The following is a 23,846-nucleotide window of genomic DNA, read 5'->3' on the forward strand; positions in this document are numbered from 1 at the left end:
ATTAATAATGTGTGTGTAGCTAATAAAAGATCAAATTGAACAGGTTGCACAGTACAGATATTTGGGGAGCATGTTAACTGACTGCTGGATGAGTGAAAAAGAAATAGAAAGAATAGCAATGGCAAAATAAGCTTTCAAGAAAAAGAAACATTTGTTATGCTGGAAAATGGGGATGGAGTTAAGAAAATGATTGGCTAAATACTTAGTGTGAAGTGTTTTACTGTATGGCTATAAAGCTTGGATGTTGAAGTAGAGAGAAACTGAAAATGAATATCCACAGCCTGTTTCCAGTCATTCGACCGGGTCAGAAATAGAATGAATGAAGCCCCTATCTAGCAGCGAGGGTAGGAATTGTGCCGAAGCCTGTCACTCTCCTCTGGGGCAATGATTAATGAATGACAGATGAAATGGTAAAGGAGAGTGCTGCTAGAATAAAGATGACAAGGAAAACCGGAGTACCCGGAGAAAAACCTGTCCCGCCTCCGCTTTGTCCAGCACAAATCTCACATGGTTTGACCTGGATTTGAACTACGGAACCCAGCGGTGAGAGGCCGGTGTGCTGCCACCTGACCAGGGAGGCTCTGAAGAAGAGAGAAAGAGACAGAATTGAAACATTCATCATGTGGGTTTGCAGGAGAATGGAGAATGGGTGGATAAAGTGAAGCAATGCTGGAGAAAAATCAAGGAACAAAGAACTTGCCTAAACCTGGATATATTGAGAGGAAAGGGACTTCTAACAACAGTTCTTGAAAGTATAGTGGAAGGGGAAAAGAAACTAGGAAGGAGAAGAATAACCAATGCTGAATGATGTGAAAAGGGGAAGATACCAGACTATCAAACAGTTGGCCTGGAACGGGAGAAGCTACGGTGTCAAGAACCTGCCAATAGGCAGAACTCGTGATGATGTAACTATGAATACAGTTGACCATGAAGTGACAAGGCACTTTTGTTTCCATGAGCAACAGCAGAAAGTACTTGAATTTTTCTCCCAAAAATGACTTGTGAGTACCTGAACAGTTATTTACATAGTGTCATATACTGTACTATGCACCAATTCTATGTACTACTGTACTGTAAAGTGATTGATATTCTGAAATACGGGTACTCATGTAACACAAACTCTAGATATTCCGGTCCCTAGGATCTTGTGTTAATGAGGTTTTACTGTATGTCATAAGCTCAAACCAAACTTCCTCCTAAATTAGTGTTACATAACAAATAAAATTAATAAGGTGTCTGTATCAAACTTCACATTAAATTCTAGGAACTCTCTCAACCTGTCCCCTAACACATCAGTTAACAGGTTCAAATCAAGTAATGTATAGAAAGATAGGAGCACATAAAAGATAAGCACTGAAAATCCTGTACTTTGCATAGAGGCTTGCTTTACTAGTGCTTTACAGTAATATTCACTACTGCATCAAAAAACAGTTACTGAAGAACATTCTTGGTGTGAACGGTTATTACATAACAATATAACATCATATGTTCCAATACAGTGTAAATTATGCTATATGAATAACACGCAGAATGATGACAGACGTGCGTCATCAATGATTTTTCATGTATATGTGTAAAAACACTACTTGTAATTTTAAAAGTACCATCTACTACCTTCTAAGTAATAGAAAGAAAAGAAAAACATTGGCTCCTGGGGCAATTTATAGGTTTAATTACGGCAGCAGTGAACATGTTAAGTCTTGATGTGGGAAGTGTAGGATAAGAAGAAAGATAAATACAGGGAGTAGGAAGAGACAAAAAAGTAAAAATGAATTAATGAATATTGGTGTTAAAAGATTGGTTAGCAAGAACAAACACAGAAGGAGTAAAGGAACCCAATGAGTCAATGTAATTAATGGAAATGAATTATCATGTGACTAACTAATGTATATGATTTGTCACTTGTTTGTTCCTTTTCATCATTTTTTAAGAGGTGGTCTTCCTGAGCTTTATAAATTGTGCACATTGATTACAACTACTCCTGCTACATCATCATCTGTAGAATGCATTAAAGCGAATAAAATTTTTGTTTGCAATTCTCAAAGTCAGAGTTGTCTCTCTGCATTAGGAATAATGTCTGTAGAGAAGGATCTTCTTGTTGAGATGAAAGCACGTGAGGAGTTCTACAGTTATGTCACCAAAAAATTCTATAAAAGAATCATAGGATCGAGTTCACCTACATGCAATTAGGGTGAGTAGAATTGGAATTTAATACATTATGTTACTGCATGGTTACTATTTGCATTCCTCCGTGGTAATCCAGGATACGCCACTGCCATGAAGTGATGACCATACCCAATGTTGCTTAACTTTGGAGATCTCACAGGATTCGGTATTTCAACATGGCTACGCCGTTGGTGTTTTAGTATATAGTGGACCCTGAATATTTCACCATGCGATTAGTAGTGCCATTAATTTACCACTTAAAACAACACCTGTGACAATTCTGCAGAGTAGGCTACGATAATTAATGATTTTGTCTTGCATATTTACCACAATCAATCGGTCAATACTGATCTGCATGTAGGGCAGTCGCCCAGGTGGCAGATTCCCTATCTGTCGTTTTCCTAGCCTTTTCTTAAATGATTTCAAAGAAATTGGAAATTTATTGAACATCTCCCTTGGTAAGTTATTCCAATCCCTAACTCCCCTTCCTATAAGTGAATATTTGCCCCAGTTTGTCCTCTTGAATTCCAACTTTATCTTCATATTGTGATCTTTCCTGCTTTTAAAGACGCCACTCAAACTTATTCGTCTACTAATGTCATTCCACGCCATCTCTCCGCTGACAGCTCGATACATACCAATATTTGACATTGATTTTACTATCTTGAATTCATGTTATGGGAGTGGAATAAATATCCTCCTTGGATGATTGTGCTTTCACACTCAAGGCCATCATAGTCCTAATGCTGTATAAGAAGAGGATCCATTTTGGTTTTAAATGCTCAAATATTCAAGAATAACCACGTTATAATCTTCAAAACTGTTAATTTACAGTATTTTTTAACATACCTTCTGTGCATTGTCATCATTTTAGATGTTATAGTATAACATTTTATAAGATCATTGTTCAACATTTTATTCTATAGTTTATATTATAAGATTATAAAGATCCCATATCCAATAATTTTAAGACTGATATAGGTTGATGATGCCCATAAAAAAAGGGTGAAACATATACCTATGACTTTTAAGTATTATGTATAATTTTTAACCACATGAAATAGTGTATTGTGTTGTATTGTATTGAACAGGTGGATCTATAAATATTATTATAATATTTGTGATACACATACCACTTAGTCGAGCAGCTCGTCCTCTTTCTCCCAATTCCTCCCAGTCCAAATGCAACATTTTTGTAACGCTACTCTTTTGTCGGAAATCACCCAGACAAATCGAGCTGCTTTTCTTTGGATTTTTACTAGTTCTTGAATCAGGTAATCCTGGTAAGGGTCCCATACACTGGAACCATACTCTAGTTGGGGTCTTACCAGAGATTTATATGCCCTCTCTTTACATCCTTACTACAACCCCTAAACACCCTCATAACAATGTGCAGAAATCTGTACCCTTTATTTACAATCCCATTTATATGATTACCCCAATCTTTCCTTATATTAACATCTAGATACCTACAATGATCCCCAAAAGAACTTTCACCCCATCAACGCAGTAATTAAAACTGAGAGGACTTTTCCTATTAGTGAAACTCACAACCTGACTTTTAACCCCGTTTATCATCATACCATTGCCTACTATCCACCTCAAATGATTATCGAGGTCGTGTAGCAATTGCTCACTATCTTGTAATTTAATTATTACTCTATACAGAATAACATCATCTGCAAAAAGCCAGCAGAAAAAAAAGGTACCATATGTAAAAGAATAAGAATACTGGTACTGTGGACAAGTAAAATATACCTATATATACTGATAGACATGGGGCTAATGTAAAAGAAAACAGCACATTAAATATACCGGTACAAGAAGTTACAATTTGAGCGAAATCAACAAAATCAGCAATGCTACGGTACCGTACCAAACAATTTTTAAAAAGGAAGCTTGTAGTTTTTAAGTGACTTGATTTCGTGACCATAGCTACGGGGCCTCCAATTTTACGTAGAACTCCTGAACCACATGGCATGTCATTTTATTTCCAAAATCCTACTTGTATTGGCTGGTATCTGAACCGTGGTCGCCTTTTCGAGAAGCCGGTGAACAAATACCGATTCTTCGAATTCTGTGGTATAATCAATTCATTTAATAGGTTATTCTTTGAATGTTTATGTTTAGCCTGCGATATATATTTCGTGATCTTTTTATTTATATTCTTGTAATTTCTCAATGATAACTATTATTTTCTTTACATTAATTTGAGATGGCGTGGAATGACATTAGTGAACGAATAAGTTTGAATGGTGTCTAAAAGTAGGCTTGTTGCTTTATGACGACGATGGGAGAGGGAAGGCCTAGGAATGGGAAGGAAGCGGCGGTGGCCTTAATTAAAGTACAGCCCCAGCATTTGCCTGATGTGAAAATGGGAAACCACGGAAAACCATGTTCAGGGCTGCCGACAGTGGGGTTCGAACCCACTATCTCCCGGATGCGAGCTCACAACCGCACGGTCAACTCGCCCGGTTTTAAAAGTAGGAAAGATCCCAATATGAAGATAAAGTTGGAATTCAAGGTGACAAATTGGGGCAAATATTCGTTTATAGGAAGGGGAGTTAGGGATTGGAATAACTTATCAAGGGAGACGTTCAATACATTTCCAATTTATTTGCAATCGTTTAAGAAAAGGCTACGAAAACAACAGATAGGGAACCTGCCACCCGGGCGACTGCCCTAAGGCCTAAATGGACATCAGAGAGTAGTGATTGATTGGTACATAGCACTTGTTAAGTGTCTCTACCTCTCTACTGTATTTGGTGTTTTCGATTCTGCTCAGAACGCAACTGGGCAACTGCCATCTTGTGGAGATAGGACGCATCTTGTTAATAATCGTCATCTGGTGGTCAGATACGGAAACAAGAGAGAGCTCGAAAATGATGACTAGCGCTACCTAGTTTCGACGGAAGTGAAACACATGCAAAACAAAAGAGGATTGCACCTGAACGCAATCTAGCCATCATCAAACCAAAACACTGGGCGAGTTGAGAAGCCGGCTGCTGTAGCTGCCGGTCGATCTGTCACGGGCGAGATCAAGGGTTCAAATAGCAGACGGTATTCCTTTCCCAGTAGAAAGGTGTATGCGCAAGGAGCGGACCATACCGGGATGTAGTTGTGGTGTCTATCGTACGTAGTTGTTGTGATATTTTATACACGTGTTTTTTAATTCAGTGTTCGTTCTTTTCATATGCAGCGTGTGGGCTATCTTTTGATATTGCTTTTTTGAGGGTGCCTTAACATCGCAGAAAAGGCTGGGTGAGTAATAATCAATATCTATATTTATTAACATTTAGAGTAGATAATTTCATTGGCAACTGTGAATCGTTTCTAACAGTGTAATATTGAGCTATACTGTGTTTTGCTTTCAGCTGTCAAATGGGGTTGAATAAACGCGTAGTGTGACAGACATGAGTAGGGTTAAATTTATTGTTTTGCCTTATAGAGATAATTTAATTGTCTTTAAGCTTGTTATAAATCAAATCTTCGTTTAAATAATCTCTGCTGAAAGTCAGTAATGATAAATATACATTAGTCTTAAACCGTGGTCAAATAACTTTGAAACATGATGAATTTCATCCTCACGTGTTTTCGTAAACATCAGTCTAAACTCTCTTTATCTGGAATCAGTATATTCCCTTTATATAGGTTTAGAATGAGAGACAGGTTTGTATAAAACTGTAAAATAAGTCAGAAATCAGAAGGGAATGAGCTGGCCGCTAACATTAGAAACTGTTTGTTTTAGACTGCTCGATGTGATAATCAATGAACACATGTTGAAAACAAGGAAGAATTAGGATGGCTGATCGAAGAAATTCTTGGCAAATGTACAAAGATGGGTGCTGTTTCTATAACTATCGAAGATAGTCGCGAGGGGGCGGGGTCGTTTCGGTAGGTTGATGTTGGTGGCTCGGGGTCTAGCAAAGAGATCGTTATCAGCAAGAGAAAATGAATGTCTTTTTAAGGGAGCGGTCCGACAACAACCCGACTAAAGTCTTTTTTTATTTTTTAAAGACGGAAATGCGACGCTCCCTTTTGCTCGTACATTAGGGATAATGAGATGCTGTGGAAAAAGGACTCGTATCTCTTAGCATGTAATTAATGACTGATCTCTGCGGTTCGTAATAAAATAGAAGTACTGTTTGCGTGAAAATCCTATATTGTTCAGTCTTGGTGTAGGAAAATTTTTTTGCATGCACCAGATCAATGCTGAAAAATATACATGATGCAAGCAGGAGATATATTCAAATGTTGCACGGCATGTGTGCGCTTTCAATAATAAATATTCAAATGTTTAACACCATAGTTGTAAATCAGATGCTGGAAAATATTGTGTATAATGGAGAAGTTCCAATTGGAATGTTTTATGTGGTTTAGTATACTCTTTCCTGGAAGTTAACAATGCATTTGTTAATAAAGATGTCACATTGAAACTCCTTAAATGTGATTGTTGGTACAATGACTCGCCTAAAAGTGCATAACTTTGATTGATGGTAGTTAACATATAATTCCACATATTTATACTAGAATTAATGATAGATATATCGCTGCTTAGGTTTTAAAATATAAACGTCAACTGTTTAATATATTTTGTCGTTTCGAAGGTCAGTCATTGAGAAAGTTTCTTAAACTGGGTAGTATTTATCGAAAAAAAAAACTGCCTAGGTGGATGTTCTTATACCTCAAAGCTTTTCTGAAAGTACCGGTATATTTGATTCAATCTAATTATTCACAATATTTCAGCCAGGCTGACTCTAAGTATTCATGTATATACAACCATGGTCCCGTTCCTTTGTGGAGTCGGGTATGAAGTAAGATGCATCTTCGTAGTGGATTTATACGACCGGGTGCCCTTCCTGACGTCAACCTCATCAGATGAGCCTGTGAGATGAAATGAATGACGTGATATATGATAGGAAGGGAGAGGGTGAAACCCGGTGCATGCACATAGCCTCCTGTCAAATAACACTAAGGGGTATGCTCAAGGCTTAACGTCTCCATCCGACGGACGAATCGCTGTAAACTGCATCATATGCCTTCACTCCATATGAACACTACGGAGAGGTTTGGAATTGAAATCAAGCTCTTGGCACCACCTCTCCTACACTGCGGGCCAACATTCTGATGGTGAACCTTTCTTTTTTTGCTTTATGTCGCACCGACACAGATAGGTCTTATGGTGACGATGGGATAGGAAGGATGCGGCCGTGGCCTTAGTTAAGGTACAGCCCCAGCATTTGCCTGGTATGAAAATAGGAAACCACGGAAAACCATTTTCAGGGCTGACGACAGTGGAGTTCGAACCTACTATATCCCGAATACTGGATACTGGTCGCACGTAAGCGACTGCAGCTATCGAGCTCGGTATGAACCCTTTTTTCGACCTACTAGCCCATATAGACTACTAGGCTACTGTTGGTTGCAAGATGGGACTTATTGTATCAACTGATTCCTTGGCGTGTACCTCAAAAACTACTTATTTTTCCAACCGGATAGAGCGTCTGTATGTGATCAGATCTACTAGTTTTGTTTTTACTGTGCTGTGGTCGCAGTTTTCTTTCTTTCTCTCCAGGGTTGGTTTTCCCTGTGACTCAGCGAAGGATCCCACCTCCGTCGCCTCAAGGGCAGTGAGACTTCGGGTCGAGGGGATACAACTGGGATAGTGGGGGGATGGGAAAATCAGAAGGGATAGGCAAGGAAGAGGGGAGGAAGCAGCCGTGGCCTTAAGTTAGGTATCACTCCGCATTTGCCTAAAGGAGAAGTGGAAACCACGGAAAACCACTTCGAGGATGGTTGAGGTGGGAATCGAACCCCCTCTACTCAGTTGACCTCCCGATGCTGAGTGGATCCCGTTCCAGCCCTCGTACCACTTACCAAATTCCGTGGCAGAGCCGGGAATCTAACCCGGGCCTCTGGGGGGTGGCAGCTAATCATACTAACCACTACACCACAGAGGCGGAGTGGTAGTGAATATTGTTTATTATTATTAGATGCATGCCCTCCGTCAGCATTGATTCATGCATCAACCCACCGTCCGCGCATGCGGAATTCAATGCAGTTGAGGGTGCGAACGCGTGCTCGGTTCACTCGGAAGGACATGGGTTCGCTTTCCCTTTAGGAAGTCGGTGCATTAATACAAGATCTCCACTTTTAGAGAGGCACGTAGCCCAGAGATTCACTCAGTCTACACCAGACTAATTTCTAGAGGCAAAGGTGGCTAGGTATAAAGCTAACCACTTTATTCCATTTATTGTCTATGTTTACCTTCCTCTCTTCCCCTCCTTCAAGGGCCTTTATGGCCTTTATAGAGATAGATATACTTTATCGTCGTTGTACGTTTCAAATTGCTGCCGCCAGGCGCGAGCGATAGGTTTTTTTTCAATATGCTTTGTCACACCGACACAGATAGTTCTTATGACGACGATGGTATAGGAAAGGCTTAAACCGGGAAGGAAGAGGTCATGGCCTTAATTAAGGTACAGCCCTAGCATTTGCCTGGTGTGAAAAAGGGAAAACACGGAAAACCATCTTCAGCGCTGCCGACAGTGGGGTTCGAACCCACTACCATCTTCAGCGTTGCCGGCAGTGGGGTTCGAACCCACTATCTCCCGGATGCAAGCTCATAGCTGCACGGCCCTAACCGTACGGCCAACTCGCCCGGTGCGATAGTTACGACGTACACTAACGGACTCCTTCTGGAACAATATGAGAAGATTCAACTGTCCGCTACCGCGCAAGTTGGTCATGCGGTTAGGAGCGCGCAGCTGTGAGTTCGCATCCGGGAGATAGTGGGTTCGAACCCCACTGTCGGCAGCCCTGAAGATAGTTTTCCGTGGTTTCCCATTTTCACACCAGGCAAATGCTGGGGCTGTACCTTAATTAAGGCCACGGCCGCTTCGTTCCCATTCCTAGGCCTTTCCTGTCCCATCGTCGCCATAAGACTATCTGTGTCGGTGCGACGTAAAGCAAAATAGCAGAACTGTCCGCTAAATCTGCTCAGAAGGCAGGGATACTTGTACCATCCGTAGTATATGACGGCCCCTGAAAAGAACGCCTTAAAAGGTGCGTCCAGACCAAGATGTTTTCGTCAACTTTCTTAATCAACAACGTTAACCAACAATGTCAATGAACATTTTTTACTCTTTAAACAAAATAGTGTGTTCGTAAACTTTTCGGCCATATCTATACACAAAACATCTTTAACTTTTGTGAATGAAACTTTAATGAAAAGTTTCGTGTTTTTGTTAACATTTGGGTTCGCACGTGTACGAAGACGGAATCATGCAAATTCGTCGCGCGAAATACGATGCTTTCTCATATCTCCTAAAATTGACTATAAAATCGCAAACGAAATTTTATTCTTTTAGCTATGTTCTAATGCTGGACTCGTCTGTGAACAACTCAGGTCTCCATTGACGAAGTTGCCAGTTGACGTGGGTACGAGCAAACAGAAGGCGAGCTGCGCGATGTTGCTGCGTTAAACGGGGCACTCGAACAGTACGTCTGGGTCGTAAGGACACTATTCTCTTAACCTGTTCCTTACTGCCTGGTCAGATACTGTGAATCCATTGACCCTTCTTAGGTCTTGCAGTTGCTGAACGACGCCGCAACGCCAGATGGTCAAATATCAGTCGCCCTGTGGGGTTGTCATGCGTCCACGACTTTGTCCAACCCTCCTTGTGAACTGGCCTGTCTCATTGTAGCGATTCCACAAGCGTTGAATAACTGACGGAGAGAAACTGAGATCCACAGCAACACGACGAAAAGTACATCCTTCCTGGATCTAAGTGACGGCCCTTGCAACTTGAACCTCGTTAAGATGTGTCATGGGATGTGCTGGTTGACGTAAAACGTGTTCGAATGACCGCAGTAGTCTGTGTAACTCACGACACACGGACGCACCGCTATTCACTTGTTTTGAGGAGTCACCTGACAGTCATGGCTACGCCTACAGAGGAGTATGACTTCAATTCGACAAACCCTGAGTAGCTAAGGTCTCAAGGTATGCCGTGCGACCATTCGAACCCCATCTACCAAATTAACGTTCACATACAAGACGTTAAAAAACATGTTTTTTTGAATGTGTATCGTGTGAAGTATTGCACCTAGAAGAATTAACTCTTTTTCTTAAATGCTCAGTATCTTATGCAAATTTTAGAACTACGAAAAAGTCAAAAATGAAAAATATGACTTTAGGTTCCTTTTCGCAGAACGGATCACAAATTTTGATATTTCCTACTTTTAGAAACATCAGTCAACCTTATTGGTCTACTACCGCTCCATCTCTCCACTGACAGCTCGAAACACTGCGCTTAAGTCGAGCAGCAACTCTCTACATTTTGATATGTTCGGTGTTAGCAGTGACCAATAATTTAACTTCATTCTTACATGTTTAATATTTCCTACAGCCTATCTCAGTTATTTTCAGGGTCACAGGAGTCACTCAGGCCGATTTTGGTTTTGGTCGGATGCCCTTCATGACGCCACGTGTTTTTTGAGATGAAAACCTATCGATTGGGGTTCGAACCTCAGCCTTGCGGGTGGGAAGCCAGTAGCTGGAGCACTTGAGCTAATCACGCCCCCATATTTTCTCACTTTTAATTATTGACTGTTCTTGTTGGTGCAGTTTCTATATAGCCTACTTCTAATCATGTCAACTGGGAACATTGGTCGGCCGGTCGGCGAACTGTCAAGTTCAAAGGCTCGCTGGTGTAGACACACATTCTTATTCCTTATGTTATGGTTTCGCGCTTGTTTCTCGGTAACTCCTTCGATAACGTGCGGGCGACTTCAATGTCAATCATTCGAGCCTTGCCCCAACGCGTGATGTTCACTGTCACTTCGAGAGCTTTTCTTCATTCGCCGTCTGGCCATAACGATTTGGCCTTCACTTTCACAAAAGTTACTCAAGTAATTGTTTTTTTTTTTTCGTTTGCACGCTTGCCAGCCATGTTGCCCCTTTCCCTCTCAATTCTGCTCCACCCCCAGCATCCCATTTATATATGATAGAAAGGAAAGCTAGATGAACGAGAAAAGTTTACTATGTGGAACCCCCGCTGTGGATGGGGGGTGGTAGAATAGACCCACAGTAGTATCCCGACAGAATGAGGAGACACCAGGGTTGTCAACTTGGGAGCGTGAGTTGGTGACCACGGGGCTCCTAGATTAGTCTGTTATTACGTCCACTTCCAGTGGACACCTTATAAACAGGGCCCGTATTTTGATGACCTGTCATATTTGAATTGGAGCGCCATACACATTGCTAAAATGCAGGGTGGACAAAATGTAACAGGTCCGGAAAATATTTGTAAGACTGATGTGGAACTGATCTTCGTTAATGAACTGCCCATCACAGGAAACGCTGGAAACCGTGATTTCGATGCACCAATCTGTTGCTGTCCTATGTCTGTGTGTGCGCATCTCCCTAGTACGTCGTTGTGTCATTACGTGTGAGTGAAAGGAGTAGACGAGTTTAGTGTCAAGTTGAATGCAACACAAAATGGTGCTCACAATAAAACAGCGCGTGTTCATTGTCGAGTGTTATGCGAAGTACGATTCGTGGAAAACCTGTGCGGAACTGTTTGTGCAAGAGTTAAAGACTGGAAGTGTTTCGGCAAAACCTCCAGCAAAGTCTGCAATGCAAAACTTAGCGGCACCGGGCAAGTTGGCCGTGCGGTTAGGGGCGCGCAGTTGTGAGCTTGCATCCGGGAGATAGTGGGTTCGAACCTCACTGTCGGCAGCCCTGAAGATGTGGTTTCCCATTTTCACACCAGGAAAATGCTGGGGCTGTACCTACACTAAGGCCACGGTCGCTTCCTTCCCAGTCCTAGGCCGTTCCCACCCCTAACTGTGTCGGTGCGTCGTAAAACAAATTAAAAAAAACCTTAGTGACAAGATAGCGTGAAACGGGGTCTGTAGTTAATGAAAATCCACAATCTGTTTCCAGTCATTCGACCGAGTCAGGAATGGAATGAATGAAGCCCCATCTAGCGGCGAACGTAGGAATTGTGCCGGCTGCCGAAGCCTGTCGCACTCCTATGGGACAATGATTAATGAATGACAGACGAAATGAAATGATATTGGAGATTGTTGCTGGAATGAAATATGACGGCGAAAACCGGAGTACTCGGAGAAAAACCTATCTCGCCTCCGCTTTGTCCGGCACAAATCTCACATGGAGTGAGCGGGATTTGAACCACGGAACCCAGTGGTGAGAGGCCGGCGCGCTGCTGCCTGAGCCACGGAAGCTCTGTCTGTAGTTAATAAAAACCGTAACTGTCCGAAAAGAGTTCGAACACCAGAAAACATTGCTCGAGTGAAAGAAAGGCTGGAACGAAGTGGGTCGAAATCTCAACGCCGTTCATCTGTGCAAGTGTGAATTAAGAGATGGTCGTGTCGAAACATAACATCATCAAACATGACCTGCATTTGTATCCCTACACATGTACTGTTGTGCATGCGTTGAAGCGTCCAGACGAACAAACCCTCGCGTGTTTAGTTCTGGTAGTGGCTTCTGAGTATTCTGAGTGAAACGGAGTCAGATGAGGCCATTCCCAACATCAATCCCGCGTCAGTTATAATGTAAATATTTTCCGGGTCAGTTTTACTTTGCCCACAGAAAAGCGTTTTTATTAAGTAATTTCTTGCCAGTTTTAAGTTATTTATTTCGATTTTGCCGTTTTCAAATATATTGAATTTTTGTTTTCAAGTCATTTTTTCACCGAGCTCGATAGCTGCAGTCGCTTAAGTGCAGCCAGTATCCAGTATTCGGGAGATAGTAGGTTCGAACCCCACTGTCGGCAGCCCTGAAAATGGTTTTCCGTGGTTTTCCATTTTCACACCAGGCAAATGCTGGGGCTGTACCTTAATTAAGGCCACGGCCGCTTCCTTCCCACTCCTAGCCCTTTCCTGTCCCATTGTCGCCATAAGACCTATCTGTGTCGGTGCGACATAAAGCAAGTAGCAAGCCATTTTTCTTTGTACTGCCTTGTTATTTAGTCATGTTTATGCATTCACGTTGGGTAAAATCAACATATCTGAATATCATCCGAGCTTTCAATATACGAGAATACTCAAACATCACAAAGGTTCAGTACTCGGTTAGAAAACTATGAAATAAAGTAACTTTGTACAACCCTTATCCGTACTCTTCGGAAAAGCACAACTCAAGAGAGCGACGAGACGTTGCTTCTAATCTGGACGGGATTGCGATGAGAAGGGGAGGTGTTATCACCAGTGCTGTAGTCCCAAAATTCTCACAGGGTGTACTCTTAAGTCATCGCATGAAAAATCCCGGATACCAGAGCACTATGGCATTTAAAATTAATGGGTAACGAACTTCCCTCAGTTTGGCATAAACCAGGCATACAGAAGACATTTTATAATGACAAAAAAGAAACCCACAATTAAATGCTCTAGTTTGAACATTTCAGTTTGCTTACACAGTGGTTTTCTAATGTACCTACTTACAGCTACTTATTAAAACACAAACCAAGGTGCTCCTTTGAATTTGCGATCACACTTTTCAGTGGAACAAACTCTTGAATTAGTGAAGAGTATGTTGCAGTAGGACTGTTTTGCGGCCACGTATTCATTTATTTCTCAGGCTAAATCGGTCAACTGGTGAAGCATTTGAATGTATGAACATACGGCTGGAGACGTAATCAACGAACACTCATGATCTTAAATAAGTGATGGCTGATAATGTTGTTCAAGCTTATCGTATTCACAAAGACGCACACACGCGATGCTCTCAATTGTGTACATTGTTTTATTTACAAATTACACACACACACACACTAAACTAACGAATCGCCATCGTGAACAAAGCACTTGACTGAATCGAAGAAGAAGAAGAAGAAGAAGAAGAAGAAGAAGAAGAAGAAGAAGAAGAAGAAGAAGACGAAGACTGCCACATTAGCATGTCAACCAACTACTTACACAACAAAATCACAACATGAGTTCACATACTTGACTAACGACTTTCACTAACAACTCCAGTCAGCTACCCAAGACTGTCTCTTTATATAGGTCTACCTTGCCTGGCCAGGCTTCTAGAAAAGTTTGACACAACAAGTTTTTCTCTTATGTTCTCGAGTCTCCAATAACCTATGTACAAATGGATAGAATGTTTTATAGGGGCCGATGACCTTCGATGTTAGGCCCCTTTAAACAACAAGCATCATCATCATCATCATCAGAATGTTTTATAAAACTCTAGTGACAAAGGTGCACAAGACAGATCATAGAACACACGAATCATGAATAATAAATAATACGACCACGATTTATACCAAATACAGTCTGTACATAATTACGATAATAATAATAATAATTGTTACCGAGTTTTTGTGGTAGTTATGCGTGAAAGAAGGTGCGGGGTGGTGAACAGGTCTCAAGCTACTAAAGTAAAATTAATTTAAAATTTAACAAGGTTATATTTTCTTTTTTAAAACAAAGAAATAACAAGCATGGCAGGTACAAAGTAGCAAGTCCAAAGGGTAGTTACAATATTTACAAGATTTGGGCTTCGCGCCCTGACTCCACAATGCTAGGGCAATCAGCCCAGTTTTACCCCAAACACAAGTTTCAACAGAGGGGCAGAAAACCCCATTCATGCCTAGGAGCCCTTGCTCCAAATTACACAGAAAAGCCTCCACGAGGCGTACAACACTCAATTTTCAAAAGAGCCACTCGCTCTCAAATTTAAGCCTCTCCCAGGCCACACCAAACTCCACCTTCAAGTTGTCCTCAACGGACCTAAACACAGGGGTAAAATACCCAATCTACTGAGGTCTATTAAATGAAAAGAAGGTTAATTAAATGACCTCTAAGGTAACAATTTGAGAGGAGGCGAACTTGCACTCCTAATACACTTTGATTAAGACCTACTTGGCACTAGGCCGTTAATACAAGGGCTAATCCCATACTAAAGAGGTGACTTCAGAAGAGAACAATTTGTTTTACGTTAACGAAGAATAGGTTGAGAAAAATAAGTTCACCTCAAAACAATATGAGTGGGAGCTCGAGAGGGTTAGCACTCTCTATCCCAGTATGTAGCTTTAAAAGAGAATATATGAAAAGAGTAGTTACATTTAGGAAAAGGTTACATGGTGGAACGCTTAGAACCCGCCCCGAGAGTTAAACTGCTGAGCTAGCCAAGAAAAAAAGTTATTAATTGGCCATTACCTTGTTGTTGACCGCTGCCGAGGAAAGAGGCGCTTCCCGCCTCCTGCTATGTACTCTATACACTGAAAGATGGAACAGAAGTGGCCCGGAGACCCTAAAATCAGCAGTTTATATACTCTCGCGGAAGGTTCTAGGCGTTAGGGGAATGAGAACACCCTCCCACGAGGATTTTATTGGTTCATCAATAAACCCCCTACACAATACTAAGAAGAAACACATAATTGGTGGAAAATTAATTTAAGAAATTCGGGATAGGCTAGATTAAAAACAAGGGGAAAGAAGGGGTTAATATTGCCAACTTAACCAATGACTGAAAAAAATTTAGCGAAGAACAAACATTTGAAATAGAAATTTCTCCAACAAAATAGTTCTTTGACTTCGCACTAGGGTGCACTATTGTTGATCTTCAGTAGTGTCCTCTAGAAGAGAAAGTTCACACTTCTTACTTCAAGCGAAACAAAAACACATCAAAAATGACACAGTTCAAAAACTCAAAATTTTCCACGTGGTGACATCTTCTGAGAAAGTAGAGAATTAATAGCGTAGATAAAGTTCAGACTTCCTCCAGCAGAGGAGTTTCAACTGGCGCAAATTTTAAATTAGCGGCGTGGAGGTGTACCGCCCGGTACAATAATAATAATAATAATAATAATAATAATAATAATAATAATAATAATAATAATACCTACTAATAGAGCTCGATATTTCCATTAACCCATGGGTTTAGAGTATTGTTTCGTCGCCGTAAGGCCTATCTGTGTCGATGCGACGTAAAGCATCTGGCAAAAAAAGCAGGGAATTGTTTCCAAGTTGTACTAGTCCATTGTACTTGCGTCAAGCTGAACCTTCGATGTTCATGATTAAGAGCGTAGCTGGAGAAAAGCACAGTATCACATTAACTCGCTGACAGATTGGCGAAATTTAAAAAAAATCCGCGGTTTCCCATTTTCACACCAGACAAATGCTGGGGCTGTACCTTAATTAAGGCCACGGTCGCTTCCTTCCCATTCCTAGGCCTTTCCTATCCCATCGTCGCCATAAGACCTCTGTGTCGGTGCGACGTAAAGCAAATAGGAAAAAAAAATCGCCAGAGTAATAGTACCGGTATATGTTAGAAATCAGAAGGCATACTCTTATTCGTCTTCCATATTAATGACATATCCTTCACACATCAGTGTTGTAACTACCCATTATATGCTGATGATCTGCAAATATACGAACACACCACTATAAACAAATTTACATGAAACAGTCCAACATATTAATTCAGATATTGAAAGGCTTACCGCTTATTCTAAAAATAATCACGCATTATCGTAGGTAACTCTAAATGATGATGTATTAAGCAATATGAAACCTTCTTCAATCATCATCGATGACATTGCGGTACAGTACCTTAAAAATATAACAAGTCTTGGAATCTCCATCATTGAGAATCTGATCGGAAATGAACACGTAACTAATGTAGAAAGGTTCATCAGCTCTATATCCCTTGAAACGTTACAAGAATTATTTTTCTGAAAACCTTAAATTAACTTTAATCCAAGCACTACTATTCCCAATTTTATACTACTGTGATACGGTACTAGTCAATCTAAATGCTGAACAAGCTTTGAGACTTCAGCGAGCACAAAACTCATGCATACGGTATGCATTTCGACTGTGACATGACGCTCATGTTACACCGTATTTCAAAACAATGGGATGGCTACGCATAAATGAATTCACTAACTTCTGTCAACGAACACCTGTTCTGGTTTCCTACTTGAAATTTCACTGAATCGAACGAATTCCTACAATCATTATTTTCTAGTTACTGCATCGGGAATGGAATACACTCTCATTGGACAATCGGCACGTTACTTCCTCTCATAAACTCAAATCTGCCAGACGAAAGTTTTTCCTTGGAACATATAAATGCGTTCGGCGAATCTTCGTGTGTATGTTATGTGAATGGGTTTATATATATATATTTATTGAACGAATCAACGACTTCCCGCAATTACGGGTTGCCACAATGGACAAAGTAAAGCATATCAGGATAAAGAAAGTTTTTATCACATAGAAATACAGTGATAATAAGGATTTCTTAGATTATGGAGGTCCGAACAGGTGAGATTTCAGGATTTGTACAGATCCACGTATGGTGGTGGTAACTATTCTTTCAATGCTGTTGATGGGCAGGTCGAACTTTTTCCAGAATTCTACGAACAAGGCAGGTATTGTGCCACGAGCACCAATCATTAGGCCGATAATCTCTACTTCATTCAGCTGGTATTTATTTTTGTAGAACGGAATGGTGGGCGCGTAGATGTTCTGCTTTTCAAGATGAACTTCAGTAGACTGGCCGACATGGTGCTCGAATCGGATAGTCGGATCGATAATGAAGCCTTTCGTGTCGTTATATTTAAAGGCAATTATGTCAATCCGTCTTGTGCTCCCTGTCGTAGACAAACCGTGGACTTCTTCATATACACGGAAGTTTTTGCTACGGAGTTCTTCTGCAATCAGTGATCTTATCTTGTGGTGACGTGAGTTTCTCAGTACTTCGCCGTAGGGGCAAGAACCCAGGACGTGAGCCAGTGTTTCTTTCTCTCTGACGCATCTGCGACAGAGGTTTCCGTCCTGAGTTCTGCCCGGGATAGTTCGTACTGCAGAAACATTCGATGTCATCTTGATTGCCTCTCGCCATTCGCTACAAGAAAGTCCCTGGTGATGCCTAATCCAATTATTGGCCGCTGTGTACTTTTTATACAACTCTACACCGATCCCCTTCTGAGGCAAAGAGCACCAAGTTGCCATTTCACGACTTCTTAATTCTTGGCGGATTTTTCTTGAATTTGGAAGGTCACTGCCTTTATTGGAGAATCGGTTAATATATGTGATGTTGAGGGCCTGTAGACAATGCGTCGTTTCGGATGTCAGATCACGCATCTTTAAAACGTAGCTATTGCTGGCTCGGCGAAGAGCGTTGCATGCGCTTATTTGTTGCAGGTGTACTTCCCAGGTTGCTTTGAAAAGTCCGAGGTCTTTGAATCTTAAATCAGAATACAGAGAACTATCGGGTGTATCCGTGGGTAACTGCAAAATTTCCTTTAGGGAGCACTTTACCATTTTGTCGGCGGTTTTCAGGAAGCTAAGCGGTACTTGTCTAATTTCAGCGGTCTGAAACGCATACACGAGAGTGGGACTGACTGCTTTGTTCAAAACTGTCTTTAACAAAGGTGAGGCTGTAAGAGCATCTGACTTCTTGTGCAAGGTTTTTAAAGAAGTGTTTGCATCAAAGGTGAATGTTTCGTTAAAAGTGACACCAAGATATCGAATTTCTTCTCTTTCTTTAACAGTACTGACCTTAAAATTGTCGTGAATATCGAGCACTCCGTCCACGAGTTTCCCCTTTTCAATACATATGCCCACACATTTGTTGGCATTTATCTGTAGACCGATTTCCTGGAACAACGTGATAGCGATGCGTGTCAACTCAAGAGCCGCTTCCTTATTTTTGCCAACAATAACTGGGTCATCGGCGAAACCTATAATACTAAGAGGGGGCAATTCTGCAGAAACTGATTTTCCATATGCTTGTAGTAGGTTTTCTTCTGTTATCTCATCAAAAATGAAATCTGTGGCCAAGTTATACAATGCTGGCGATAATGGTGATCCCTGCATAAGTCCTCTCAACAAGCGAATTGGCTTCTTTTACCCTTAGTGGTTTCGATCTGTGTTGTATTGTCAGTCTGTAGATTGATGATTAGTTCCTTCAGTTTAGATGGAAGTGGCTCGGCAGCTAGTGTTAGATTTAGGTGCTGATGTCCGATGTTGTCAAAGGCTTTTGATATGTCTAGAAAGATCACGGTAACATCTTGCTGATCTGTCTTTGCTGTCTTGAGGATTCCGCTGAGAATGGAAGTATTTATAAGGCATCCTGGCTGGTCGTTAAAGCCTCTTTGGTGTTCGCTGAAAGTTACAAAGGAGCGCAAATGCTGATCTAATACCCTTTCAATAACACGTCTAATTACCGAACAGATCGTTACCGGTCTCCAGTTTGACAGACATTAGACATCGCCTTTCTTATGTATCAACACGGTTCTAGCACTCTTTAGACACTGGGGTATTTTGCCTTACTGATTTGTAACCTAGTCTTAGCGTATCCGTCCGTATTATTATTGTAAAATTACTATATCTTACTTTTATGTTTACATTTTAAAATTTTATTGCCTAAAGTGGTTAAGTGTATGAGAGGGCCGTGAGCCGTAACTTCGCCACAAATGTAAGCCAGGAATAAGTAAATACATAAATAATGAGTGGATTTAAGCAGATGGCATATGTCGCGCGCGCGCGTGTGTGTGTATATATATATTATTACTGTACGTAGTAGGTACAAATTCACATTTCAATTAGGTTGTTGAAGTGCCCGAGTAGAAACCAAACCAAACCCCATGGCACAACAGCCCCGAAAGACCTTGGCCAGCCAAGGGCCCGCTGCTCAGCCCGTGGGGCTGTAGATCGCGTGATGTCGCGTGGTCGACACGACGAATTCTCTCGGCCGTTATTCTTGGCTTTCTAGACCGAGGCCTCTGTCTCGCCGTCAGATAGCTCCTCTATTGTAAACATGCCGGCTGAGTGGATCTCGAATCGGCCCTCAGATCCAGGTAAAAATCCTTGACCTGGCCGGGAATCTAACCCATGGACTTTGGATAAGAGGCAGGTATGTTACCGTTACACCGCAGGTGTTACACATAGCGAGTTTGTTATTCGTGTGTGATTTACTTCAAGTGTTCGAATGCCAACGATGAAGACTTTTAAAGTTGTCTACCGAAGGACGATTATTTCACAATTCGGCGAGGGCATTTTTTTTCTACAGATGGTCACAGAGTCTACCTTCCTGAGAAATATGCGAAGTGAAAGGGGAGCAGATAGAATATTTATCACCTAGCAAATGCCCGCGCGATTTGGGTCTTAGTTATCAGCTGGCATTCGGGAGATAATGGGTTCGAACCCCACTGTCGGCAGCGCTGGTGTTCCGTCATTTCCCGTTTTCACATCAGGCAAATAATGGGGCTGCACCGTAATTAAGGCCATGGTCGTTTCCTTCAGACTCCTAGTCCTTTCCTATCCCATCGTCACTATAAAACCTGCCTGTGTTGGTTCGACGTAAAAAAAAAAAAAAAAGTTTCAGCAACATGTGAGTTGCGACAAACATGTGGTATCCAGAATATATTATTCTCTCCGATGTTTCTGGATTTATTATTATTATTATTATTATTATTATTATTATTATTATTATTATTATTATTATTATTATTATTATTATTATTGAAGAATCCTATTAATTGTAATAGCTCCGTTACGAGTTGAAGATAAAGTTGACAATGCACATTTTTACTATTTTGGGTAAATATATATTTTCCTCCTTATTTTTGGGTCATTTTCTTGCCCTCCTAGAGGCTATGAAGGCGATGAAAATCATTTTTCGTCCGTATTGGAAGTTTCATAAACTGTATATAGGATATGAAGGCGTCAAGTTCATGGTCTGATAATGTGGTTTGCCGGTTCGATACCCGTTGGTCGAAAACATTTCACTATCAGAATGTTGGCCGGCAGGGTAGGAGAGGCGGTGGTATACAATTTCTAATACTAGATTGCGTGCCAACCCTGGATTCAGTTCTAAACCTCTCCGCAGTGTTCGTACGGTGTGAGGGTATATGACGCTGTTGATGGGGATTTTATCCGTTGGAAGGAGATGTTAAGCCTTGAGCAGATTCCTTGCTGCTACTCGACGAGAGTAGACATCGGGTTTCATCCTCCTCTCCTCCTACTATTATAAATCACGTCATTCATTTCATCTTATTAGCTCCTCTCAAGGGCATCCGGTCGTAAAATCTCGCTACGAAGTTTCATTTCACTTCATATCCGACTCGAAACGGGACACGGGTTGCGTTTTTGGGTCATTTTCTCGCTCATCTGAAGTCTAGTTTTGAGGGGTTTTCATGTCATTTTAAAGGTTATTTTTCGGCATTTATTAGGTAATCAAAATACGGGCCCCGGTAATAACTCTGCCGCTGAGTAGCCAACGCTATACTAAGAATTCGAAAGGGTTATCACTAGAGCCCGGATTTCCATGCACTATCAAATCTCAGAATATGCATGCATTCATGCACTGTTAAATGACGGAACATGCACAATAAACTGGAAAATATACACTATCAAAATTTAGTTCAGCATAGTTATATTTTCAGCTCCTTTTGAAACATTATACAACAACTAACTTCCCCGTATTTTCTTCACTGAAGTTCATTCGTTTATCTGACAGAACATTCCTGAACACAGAAAATGATATTTCTACGTCACAAGAAGTGACAGGTTCATACTTAAATGAACAAATTTAGGGGGAAGTATATTCGAAGTTATCTCTTTTCGAAAATGAACTTAGGAAGTCTTCACCTCAATCTTTTTAGACACTAGGTCTCCCCGTGGCATGACACCAACACTTAACAGCGCAGTCCAACACTAAATTACAATTTGAAGCGTGTAAGGGTGCTGCTTTCCAACTCCCTTCTTTTCTCAACCATTTTGACCTCAGACGTGTGAACACTGAGAGTTTGGAGTTCGGGGTAGGAAATTCCAGGAAAACAAAACAGGATTCAGTGCAAAACCAAGGTTTGTAAGCTGCTATCTCAGTAACGCGGCGTCACACTAGTGTGATACAAGTTTTGATTTGTTCGTCTAACATAGACGAAAAAAGAAATATAATTTAGTAATGCAAAATTTAAGGTTAGTTTTTACTGGGACACCTATTTCTTTTTTTTTTTTTTTTTGCTAGTTGCTTTACGTCGCACCGACACAGATAGGTCTTATGGCGACGAGGGGACAAGAAAGGGCTAGGAGTGGGAAGGAAGCGCCCGTGGCCTTAATTAAGGTACAGCCCCAGCATTTGCCTGGTGTGAAAATGGGAAACCACGGAAAACCATTTTCAGGGCTGCCGACAGTGGGATTCAAACCTACTATCTCCCGAATACTGGATATTGGCCGCACTTAAGCGACTGCAGCTGCACCTATTTCTAAGGTTAAGAGCGGTCGACGTGGTGTCTTCCCGCTTATGCCAATATTTACTCAAGCAACATATAAGAAAGTCCTGGCTAACTTGATTATAGGACCTCTATGCATCTAACTTTGGTTGTCAAGTAGTATACCGGGAATACACTTTCTTTCTCTCTCAATGATAGACAAATAACGTGGACGTACGGTCCCTAATTCTGCAAACCCATATTCAAAAAAGGCACTATCATTCAAGTTAACATAATATATGCGTCAAAGTCAGAAGAAAAATCATATAATCCAATATAAATGTCCAATTATTCGCTAGTAAATCCAAAATTTTCAAAATGTGCATTATGCATTAATTTTCTCCCCAAAAGGCCAAAACCTGCAAAGATGCACGGAAAAAGTACGGTCGTTTGGAACTGATTAGTCATAAAACGAATATTTGCAAAGTTTCAGAAGTGTAACCAGTTTATTTAGGAACATGCATTTGCATGGAAATTCGGATTCTGGTCATCACCGCTACTATTCCAATTCGAATGACATTTCCTTCGCAGCTGGGGCTCGGGAGTAGAGTACGGCCCACCTTGCAAGTAGGGCTTTCTTCGCACTTGTGCTCTGTTTTGATTCTGCTCTGTGAAGGCTTGTAGAATCGTCACCTCTTTCTCCTCTCTTCCGAGAACTAGAAGTGACGTTGCACGGTGGCAGAGTTATAACGTGGCCAACTGAACGTGTGCCAGCTCTGTCTTTTGATTAGTGGCAGCGTGTTGGCCTCCAGATCCAAAGGATCGCGGGTTCAAGCCTGGCAGAGATAGTGGGAATTTTAAAAGAGAGGGAGAAAGTCTTTTCGTCACTCCATGTCTTACGATGATGGCATGTAAAAAAATATCTGGTGACACATTTGGTATTCACACGACAAAATTAGTGTAATTAAAACTCAGCCATTGATCGTCGGTTTACTCTGCCATCTGGTATAGTAAAACAGAATGTCGAAACTGACACGCAGGCAGTCTAAGTGACGTCACATAAAATGCCTGACACACTAGGTGAGGCCATATTATTATTATTATAATTATTATTATTATTATTATTATTATTATTTAGGACCATTAAATACGACATTGCATAACTATTCCACATTATTGGAAGTCTTGTTTGCAGCCCAGAATCATTGCATTCTTTCCTTGGCAGCCTGCCGTCTTTCCGTCGTCAAACTACTGTTGTGCTTTTGTTCTTCATGGAAGCCTTTGAAGTTGTTGATTCGTTATTTGAGATGTCCTCTCGCCTTGGGCCAGCCTTGTTTGAAGTTCTTCCTCACCTACTGGAACTTTAGGTCTACTCTCAAGTGTCTGAAAAATTTGTTTTGTCAATCGCTTTCCATCTATTCTGAAGAGGATTCCATATAATTTTTCTTTTCCTGATAGACTGCATTAGCCGTTCACTTTCTC

At 41.1% G+C, this 23,846-nt stretch overlaps 1 protein-coding gene across 1 annotated transcript in view; it reads left to right on the forward strand.

The window, feature by feature from the left end:
* Positions 1-5,156: 5,156 nt before the first annotated feature.
* Positions 5,157-23,846, forward strand: part of DAAM (disheveled-associated activator of morphogenesis-like protein) — an 879,757-nt gene continuing 861,067 nt past the window's right edge. Inside the window, exon 1 of the mRNA XM_068229574.1 lies at positions 5,157-5,427. The gene's annotated coding sequence lies outside the window, so the exon portion shown is untranslated. The remainder of the gene's footprint in view (positions 5,428-23,846) is intronic.

Source organism: Anabrus simplex, chromosome 11, assembly GCF_040414725.1.
Source record: "Anabrus simplex isolate iqAnaSimp1 chromosome 11, ASM4041472v1, whole genome shotgun sequence".
NCBI lineage: Eukaryota > Metazoa > Arthropoda > Insecta > Orthoptera > Tettigoniidae > Anabrus > Anabrus simplex.